This window comes from Osmerus mordax, chromosome 25 (assembly GCF_038355195.1).
Source record: "Osmerus mordax isolate fOsmMor3 chromosome 25, fOsmMor3.pri, whole genome shotgun sequence".
NCBI lineage: Eukaryota > Metazoa > Chordata > Actinopteri > Osmeriformes > Osmeridae > Osmerus > Osmerus mordax.
Window position 1 is genome coordinate 10,829,552 of NC_090074.1, and position 10,072 is coordinate 10,839,623.

The 10,072-nt window shown below is 46.3% G+C and overlaps 2 non-coding genes across 2 annotated transcripts; both read right to left on the reverse strand.

The window, feature by feature from the left end:
- Positions 1-435: 435 nt before the first annotated feature.
- Positions 436-507, reverse strand: trnap-cgg (transfer RNA proline (anticodon CGG)). Its single transcript has one exon. It is a non-coding gene; the product is annotated as a tRNA-Pro (tRNA).
- Positions 508-6,783: 6,276 nt separating this feature from the next.
- Positions 6,784-6,855, reverse strand: trnap-agg (transfer RNA proline (anticodon AGG)). Its single transcript has one exon. It is a non-coding gene; the product is annotated as a tRNA-Pro (tRNA).
- Between the last annotated feature and the right edge of the window lie 3,217 nt (positions 6,856-10,072).

Below are 10,072 nucleotides of genomic sequence, written 5' to 3' on the forward strand. Positions count from 1 at the left end.
ACCCAGGACCTCTAGCACGCTAAGCGAGAATCATACCCCTAGACCGACGAGCCACGTTCTAGTTGCTGCTTCGATTGATCGATTTGTTGTCACAAAACATGCTTAGACAAAGGCTCCCTGCACCCTAAGCGAGAATCATACCACGAGACCAACGAGCCATGTTCTGGTTGCTGCTTTCATCGATTTGTTGTCACAAAACATGCTTAAACAAAAGCTCCCTGCACCCTAAGCGAGAATCATACCACGAGACCAATGAGCCATGTTCTGGTTGCTGCTTTGATTGATCGATTTGTTGTCACAAAACATGCGTAAACAAAAAGAGCTGGAAAAACTTCTGCAGCAAATCACCCCAATCTACGTTGGGTAAAGGACTGATCTGGGATTAGAACAGGAGCCCTCTTCACCAAGTAACCTCCTTCAACAACATACTGTAAAGGGCTCGTCCAGGATTCGAACCCGGGACCTCTCGCACCCGAAGCGAGAATCATACCCCTAGACCAACGAGCCATGCTCTGATTGCTGCTTTGATCGATTTGTTGTCACAAAACATGCTTAGACAAAGGCTCCCTGCAGCCTAAGCGAGAATCATACCCCTTGACCAACGAGCAATGTTATAGTTGCTGCTTCGATTGATTGATTTGTTGTAACAAAACATGCTTAGACAAAGGCTCCCTGCACCCTAAGCGAGAATCATACCACGAGACCAACGAGCCATGTTCTGGTTGCTGCTTTGATAGATTTGTTGTCACAAAACATGCTTAGACAAAGGCTCCCTGCAGCCTAAGCGAGAATCATACCCCTTGACCAACGAGCCATGTTCTAATTGCTGCTTCGACTGATCGATATGTTGTCACATAAAATGCTTAGACAAAGGCTCCCTGCACCCTAAGTGAGAATCATACCACGAGACCAACAAGCCATGTTCTGGTTGCTGCTTTGATTAAGTTGTTGTAAAAAAAATGCGTAGACAAAAAGAGCTGGAGAAACTTCTGCAGCAAATCACCCCGATCTACGTTGGGTAAAGGACTGATATGGGAATAGAACAGGAACACTCTTTGCCATGTTTCCTCCTTCAACAGCATACTGGAAAGGGCTCGTCCAGGATTTGAACCCTGGACCTCTCGCATCCAAAGTGAGACTCATAGCCCTAGATCAAAGAGCCATGTTCTAGTTGCTGCTTCGTTTGATCGATTTGTATTCACAAAACATGCTTAGACAAAGGCTCCCTGCACCCTAAGCGAGAATCATACCACAAGACCAACGAGCCATGTTCTGGTTGCTGCTTTCATCGATTTGTTGTTACAAAACATGCTTAGACAAAGGCTCCCTGCACCCTAAGCGAGAATCATACCCCTTGACCAACGAGCCATGTTCTGGTTGCTGCTTTGATAGATTTGTTGTCACAAAACATGCTTAGACAAAGGCTCCCTGCAGCCTAAGCGAGAATCATACCCCTTGACCAACGAGCAATGTTATAGTTGCTGCTTCGATTGATTGATTTGTTGTAACAAAACATGCTTAGACAAAGGCTCCCTGCACCCTAAGCGAGAATCATACCACGAGACCAACGAGCCATGTTCTGGTTGCTGCTTTGATAGATTTGTTGTCACAAAACATGCTTAGACAAAGGCTCCCTGCAGCCTAAGCGAGAATCATACCCCTTGACCAACGAGCCATGTTCTAATTGCTGCTTCGACTGATCGATATGTTGTCACATAAAATGCTTAGACAAAGGCTCCCTGCACCCTAAGTGAGAATCATACCACGAGACCAACGAGCCATGTTCTGGTTGCTGCTTTGATTAAGTTGTTGTAAAAAAAATGCGTAGACAAAAAGAGCTGGAGAAATTTCCGCAGCAAATCACCCCGATCTACGTTGGGTAAAGTACTGATCTGGGATTAGAACAGGAGCCCTCTTCGCCAAGTAACCTCCTTCAACAACATACTGTAAAGGGCTCGTCCGGGATTTGACCCCAGGACCTCTCGCACCCTAAGCGAGAATCATACCCATACACCAACGAGCCATGTACTAGTTCCTGCTTCGATTGATCGATTTGTTGCCACAAAACATGCTTAGACAAAAAGAGAAATTTCCGCAGCAAATCACGCCGATCTACATTGGGTAAAGTACTGATCTGGGATTAGAACAGGAGCCCTCTTCGCCAAGTAACCTCCTTCAACAACATACTGTAAAGGGCTCGTCCGGGATTTGAACCCAGGACCTCTAGCACTCTAAGCGAGAATCATACCCCTAGACCGACGAGCCACGTTCTAGTTGCTGCTTCGATTGATCGATTTGTTATCACAAAACATGCTTAGACAAAGGCTCCCTGCACCCTAAGCGAGAATCATACCACGAGACCAACAAGCCATGTTCTGATTGCTGCTTTGATAGATTTGTTGTCACAAAACATGCTTAGACATAAAGAGCTGGAAAAACATCTGCAGCAAATAATGCCGATCTACGTTGGGTAAAGGACTTATTTGGGAACAGAACAGGAGCCCTCTTTGCCATGTTACCTCCTTCAACAGCATACTGTAATGGGCTCCTCCGGGATTTGAACCCAGGACCTCTCGCACCCTAAGCGAGAATCATACCCCTAGCCCAACGAGCCATGTTCGAGTTGATGCTTCGATTGATCGATTTTTTGTACAAAACATGCTTAGACAGAGGCTCCCTGCACCCTAAGCGAGAATCATACCCCTAGACCAACGAGCCATGTTGTTGCTTCGATTGATCGATTTGTTGTCACAAAACATGCTTACACAAAGGTTTCCTGCACCCTAAGCGAAAATCATACCACGAGACCAACGAGCCATGTTCTGGATGCTGCTTTGATCGATTTTATGTCACAAAACATGCTTAGACATAAAGAGCTGGAGAAACTTCCGCAGAAAATCACGCCGATCTACGTTGGGTAAAGGACTGATTTGGGAATGGAACAGGAGCCCTCTTTGCCAGGTTACCTCCTTCTACAGCATACTGTAATGGGCTCGTCCGGGATTTGACCCCAGGACATCCTTGCCATGTTACCTCCTTCAACAGCATACTATAATGGGCTCGTCCGGGATTTGAACCCCGGACCTCTCACACCCTAAGCGAGAATCAGACCCCTAGACCAACGGGCCAGGTTCTGAATACTGCTTTGATTGATTTGTTGACACAAAACATGCTTAGACAAAAAGAGAAACTTCCGCAGCAAATCACGACGATCGACGTTGGGTGAAGTACTGATCTGGGATTAGAACAGGAGCCCTCTTCACTAAATAACCTCCTTCAACAACCTACTGTAGTGGGCTCATCCGAGATCCCGCACCCTAAGCTAGAATCATACCCCTAGACCAACGAGCCATGTTCTAGTTGCTGCTTCGATTGATCGATTTGTTGTCACAAAACATGCTAAGACAAATAGAGAAACTTCTACAGCAAATCACCCAGATCTACGTTGGGTAAAGGACTGATATGGGAATAGAACAGGAACACTCTTTGCCATGTTTCCTCCTTCAACAGCATACTGGAAAGGGCTCGTCCAGGATTTGAACCCTGGACCTCTCGCATCCAAAGTGAGACTCATAGCCCTAGATCAAAGAGCCATGTTCTAGTTGCTGCTTCGTTTGATCGATTTGTATTCACAAAACATGCTTAGACAAAGGCTCCCTGCACCCTAAGCGAGAATCATACCACAAGACCAACGAGCCATGTTCTGGTTGCTGCTTTCATCGATTTGTTGTTACAAAACATGCTTAGACAAAGGCTCCCTGCACCCTAAGCGAGAATCATACCCCTTGACCAACGAGCCATGTTCTGGTTGCTGCTTTGATAGATTTGTTGTCACAAAACATGCTTAGACAAAGGCTCCCTGCAGCCTAAGCGAGAATCATACCCCTTGACCAACGAGCAATGTTATAGTTGCTGCTTCGATTGATTGATTTGTTGTAACAAAACATGCTTAGACAAAGGCTCCCTGCACCCTAAGCGAGAATCATACCACGAGACCAACGAGCCATGTTCTGGTTGCTGCTTTGATAGATTTGTTGTCACAAAACATGCTTAGACAAAGGCTCCCTGCAGCCTAAGCGAGAATCATACCCCTTGACCAACGAGCCATGTTCTAATTGCTGCTTCGACTGATCGATATGTTGTCACATAAAATGCTTAGACAAAGGCTCCCTGCACCCTAAGTGAGAATCATACCACGAGACCAACGAGCCATGTTCTGGTTGCTGCTTTGATTAAGTTGTTGTAAAAAAAATGCGTAGACAAAAAGAGCTGGAGAAATTTCCGCAGCAAATCACCCCGATCTACGTTGGGTAAAGTACTGATCTGGGATTAGAACAGGAGCCCTCTTCGCCAAGTAACCTCCTTCAACAACATACTGTAAAGGGCTCGTCCGGGATTTGACCCCAGGACCTCTCGCACCCTAAGCGAGAATCATACCCATACACCAACGAGCCATGTACTAGTTCCTGCTTCGATTGATCGATTTGTTGCCACAAAACATGCTTAGACAAAAAGAGAAATTTCCGCAGCAAATCACGCCGATCTACATTGGGTAAAGTACTGATCTGGGATTAGAACAGGAGCCCTCTTCGCCAAGTAACCTCCTTCAACAACATACTGTAAAGGGCTCGTCCGGGATTTGAACCCAGGACCTCTAGCACTCTAAGCGAGAATCATACCCCTAGACCGACGAGCCACGTTCTAGTTGCTGCTTCGATTGATCGATTTGTTATCACAAAACATGCTTAGACAAAGGCTCCCTGCACCCTAAGCGAGAATCATACCACGAGACCAACAAGCCATGTTCTGATTGCTGCTTTGATAGATTTGTTGTCACAAAACATGCTTAGACATAAAGAGCTGGAAAAACATCTGCAGCAAATAATGCCGATCTACGTTGGGTAAAGGACTTATTTGGGAACAGAACAGGAGCCCTCTTTGCCATGTTACCTCCTTCAACAGCATACTGTAATGGGCTCCTCCGGGATTTGAACCCAGGACCTCTCGCACCCTAAGCGAGAATCATACCCCTAGCCCAACGAGCCATGTTCGAGTTGATGCTTCGATTGATCGATTTTTTGTACAAAACATGCTTAGACAGAGGCTCCCTGCACCCTAAGCGAGAATCATACCCCTAGACCAACGAGCCATGTTGTTGCTTCGATTGATCGATTTGTTGTCACAAAACATGCTTACACAAAGGTTTCCTGCACCCTAAGCGAAAATCATACCACGAGACCAACGAGCCATGTTCTGGATGCTGCTTTGATCGATTTTATGTCACAAAACATGCTTAGACATAAAGAGCTGGAGAAACTTCCGCAGAAAATCACGCCGATCTACGTTGGGTAAAGGACTGATTTGGGAATGGAACAGGAGCCCTCTTTGCCAGGTTACCTCCTTCTACAGCATACTGTAATGGGCTCGTCCGGGATTTGACCCCAGGACATCCTTGCCATGTTACCTCCTTCAACAGCATACTATAATGGGCTCGTCCGGGATTTGAACCCCGGACCTCTCACACCCTAAGCGAGAATCAGACCCCTAGACCAACGGGCCAGGTTCTGAATACTGCTTTGATTGATTTGTTGACACAAAACATGCTTAGACAAAAAGAGAAACTTCCGCAGCAAATCACGACGATCGACGTTGGGTGAAGTACTGATCTGGGATTAGAACAGGAGCCCTCTTCACTAAATAACCTCCTTCAACAACCTACTGTAGTGGGCTCATCCGAGATCCCGCACCCTAAGCTAGAATCATACCCCTAGACCAACGAGCCATGTTCTAGTTGCTGCTTCGATTGATCGATTTGTTGTCACAAAACATGCTAAGACAAATAGAGAAACTTCTACAGCAAATCACCCAGATCTACGTTGGGTAAAGGACTGATTTGAGAATAGAACAGGTGCCCTCTTTGCCACGTTACCTCCTTCAACAGCATACTGTAATGGGCTCAACCGGGATTTGAACCCAGGACCTCTCGCACCCTAAGCGAGAATCATACCCCTAGACCAACGAGCCATGTTCTGGATAATGCTTTGATTGATTTGTTGTTACAAAACATGCTTAGACAAAAAGATGTGGAGAAACTTCTGCAGCAAATCACGCCGATCAACGTTGGGTAAAGGACTGATTTGGGAATAGAACAGGTGCCCTCTTTGCCAGGTTACCTCTTTCAACAGCATACTGTAATGGTCTCGTCCGGGATTTGAACCCAGGACCTCTCTCGCACCCTACGCGAGAATCATACCTCTAGACCAACGAGCCATGTTCTAATTGCTGCTTCGATAGATCGATATGTTGTCACATAAAATGCTTAGACAAAGACTTCCTGCACCCTAAGCGAGAATCATACCCCTTGACCAACGAGCCATGTTCTAGTTGCTGCTTCGATTGATCGATTTGTTGTCACAAAACATGCTAAGACAAATAGAGAAACTTCTACAGCAAATCACCTCGATCTACGTTGGGTAAAGGACTGATTTGGGAATAGAACAGGAGCCCTCTTTGCCATGTTACCTCCTTCAACAGCTTACTGTAATGGGCTCGTCCAGGATTTGAACCCTGGACCTCTCGCACCCAAAGCGAGAATCATACCCCTAGACCAACGAGCCATGTTCTGGATAATGCTTTGATTGATTTGTTGCCACAAAACATGCTTAGACAAATAGAGAAACTTCTGCAGCAAATCACCCCGATCTACGTGGGGTAAAGGACTGATTTGTCAATAGAACAGAAGCCCTCTTTGCCATGTTACCTCCTTCAACAGCATAATGTAATGGGCTCGTCCGGGATTTGAACCCGGGACCTCTCGCACCCTAAGCGAGAATCATACCCCTAGACCAACGAGCCATGTTCTGGTTGCTGCTTTGATTGATTTGTTGTCAAAAAAAAATTGCTTAGACAAAGGCTCCCTGCAGCGTAAGCGAGAATCATACCCCTAGACCAACGAGCATGTTCTGAATACTGCTTTGATAGATTTGTTGTCACAAAACATACGTAGACAAAAAGAGCTGGAGAAACGTCTGCAGCAAATCACCCCAATCTACGTTGGGTAAAGGACTGATATGGGAATAGAACAGGAACACTCTTTGCCATGTTACCTCCTTCAACAGCATACTGGAATGGGCTCGTCCAGGATTTGAACCCTGGACCTCTCGCACCCAAAGTGAGACTCATACCCCCAGACCAAAGAGCCATGTTCTAGTTGCTGCTTTGATTGATCGATTTGTTGTCACAAAACATGCTTAGACAAAGGCTCCCTGCACCCTAAGCGAGTATCATAACACGAGACCAACGAGCCATGTTCTGGTTGCTGCTTTCATCGATTTGTTGTCACAAAACATGCTTAAACAAAAGCTCCCTGCACCCTAAGCGAGAATCATACCACGAGACCAATGAGCCATGTTCTGGTTGCTGCTTTGATTGATCGATTTGTTGTCACAAAACATGCTTAGACAAATAGAGAAACTTCTGCAGCAAATCACCCCGATCTACGTTGGGTAAAGGACTGATCTGGGATTAGAAAAGGAGCCTTCTTTACCAAGTAACCTCCTTCAACAACATACTGTAAAGGGCTCATCCATTATTTGAACCCGGGACCTCTCGCACCCAATGCAAGAATCATACCCCTAGACCAACAAGCCATGCTCTGGTTGCTGCTTTGATCGATTTGTTGTCACAAAACATGCTTAGACAAAGGCTCCCTGCACCCTAAGCGAGAATCATACCCCTAGACCAACGAGCCATGTTTCAGTTGCTGCTTTGATTGATCGATTTGTTGTCACAAAACATGCTTAGACAAAGGCTCCCTGCACCCTAAGCGTGAATCATACCACGAGACCAACGAGCCATGTTCTGGTTGCTGCTTTCATCGATTTGTTGTCACAAAACATGCTTAAGCAAAAGCTCCCTGCACAAAACATAAGTGGACAAAAAGAGCTGGAGGAACTTCTGCAGCAAATCACCCCAATCTACGTTGGGTAAAGGACTGATCTGGGATTAGAACAGGAGCCCTCTTCGCCATGTTACCTCCTTCAAAAGCATACTGTAATGTGCTCGTCCGGGATTTGATCCCGGGACCTCTCGCACCCTAAGCGAGAATCATACCCCTAGACCAACGAGCCATGTTCCAGTTGCTACTTCAATTGATCAATTTGTTGTCACAAAACATGCGTAGACAAAGGCTCCCTGCACCCTAAGCGAGAATCATACCACGAGACCAACGAGCCATCCTCTGGTTGCTGCTTTGATCGATTTGTTGACACAAAACATGCTTAGACAAAAAGAGAAACTTCCGCAGCCAATCACCCCGATCTACGTTTCTCCAGCTCTTTATGTCTACGCATGTTTTGTGACAACAAATCGATCAATTGAAGCAGCAACTGGAACATGGCTCGTTGGTCTAGGGCAGGTGTCTCAAACTCAACTTACCTGGGGGCTTCTGGAGGTAGAGTCTGGGTGAGGCTGGGCCGCATCCAATATTTCACAAAAAAAGGGTTTCAAGTATTAAAAAAAAAGTACAACTGATCCAATCTTTAGTTCAATTACAGTTCAGAACATGAACGATTCTTCAGAACATAAACAGGTTCTTCCGAACATGAACGGTTCTTCAGAACATGGCTTCTCTTGCCTACTCCTTGCAGCCAGAGACCTGGCAGCGCTTCCTCTCACACAGTTGTGCCACATTTGGCTTGAGGGAGGAAGCCATTGAGACCCTCAGTATGGCTTGAAGATGCTCATCAGTAAGTTTGGACCTGTACTTTTACTTATTAAAGTTCATGGTGGAAAAGAGCTTTTCACACAGATATGTGCTCCCAAAAAGGCACATGGTCCGCTTGAACATCCTGGAAAGCTCAGGGAAGGTGGGGGGCAATTCTCTAAAAAATTGTCCAAGCTTGTCTGCTTTTCCACTCACCTCCCTGAACTTGGCTTTGAGTTCAGAATTGCACTGCAGGTTAATGAGCTCCATTTGAAGCACAGGAGAAGCATCTTGCACATCGAAGGAGAAGGGGTCCGCAAAAATTTGAAAAGTGGCTCTGTGTGTCTTGAAGTCTGCAAACCTGTGATCAAATTCCTCCTGTAGCTTTACAATGGCATCAGCATACTTCTCACCACTGAATGGTGTGCCCACATCCATGAGTGCCTTGCATGCTGGGAAATGGCAGAGGTTTGTCTGGGAGAGCTGGGCTTTCCATAGCACAAGTTTTGTGGAGAATGCTCTGATGTTGTTGTAGGCAGCACTGACAAGCTGCCCCTGGCCTTGTAACTTCTTGTTCAGTACATTCAGCTCCTGTGTGATGTCAACAAGAAAAGCTAAGTCCATGAGCCATTTGGGATCACATAGCAGAGGAACAGCCATCCCATTCTTCTCCATGAAGGCTTTCACTTCTGCTCTCAACTCAAAAAACCTCTTCAAGACGTTTCCCCTGCTGAGCCAACGTACCTCGGTGAAGTAGAGCACATCCTCATATGCTGACTATTTCCTCCAAAAAGGCGCGGAACTGCCGATGCTTTAAGCCCCTGGATCTGATGTGGTTGATGCATTTCACAACAACAGACATCACCTTGTCAAACGTCAGGCATTTGCTGCAAAGGGCCTGCTGATGGATAATGCAGTGCAGAGCAATGGCCTCCTCCACACCCTCCTCTTCCAGTTTTCTTTGAACAAGTGCCACCAGTCCATTTCTCCTCCCTGTCATTGATGGCGCTCCGTCGGTTGTTATTCCAGCAAACCTCTTCCATGGTAAACCGGCATCCACAATGGTATCACACAGCTGACGGAATATCTCCTGAGCGGTGGTCTGGCCATGCATTGGAATCACTCTGAGCAACTCCTCCATCACTTCAAAATTGTCGTCAACACCACGGACATACATTGCGAGCTGCGCAGTGTCAGTGATGTCTGTGCTCTCATCAAGAGCGACTGAGTATGCACGGAAATGTTTGGTTTTCTCACGCAGTTGATCGTAAATGTTACCTGACAGGTCAGAAATGCGCTCTGCCACTGTGTTGGCTGAAAGGCTGATGTTGCTAAACTGACCCCTTTTTCCGGACAGACTATACTTGC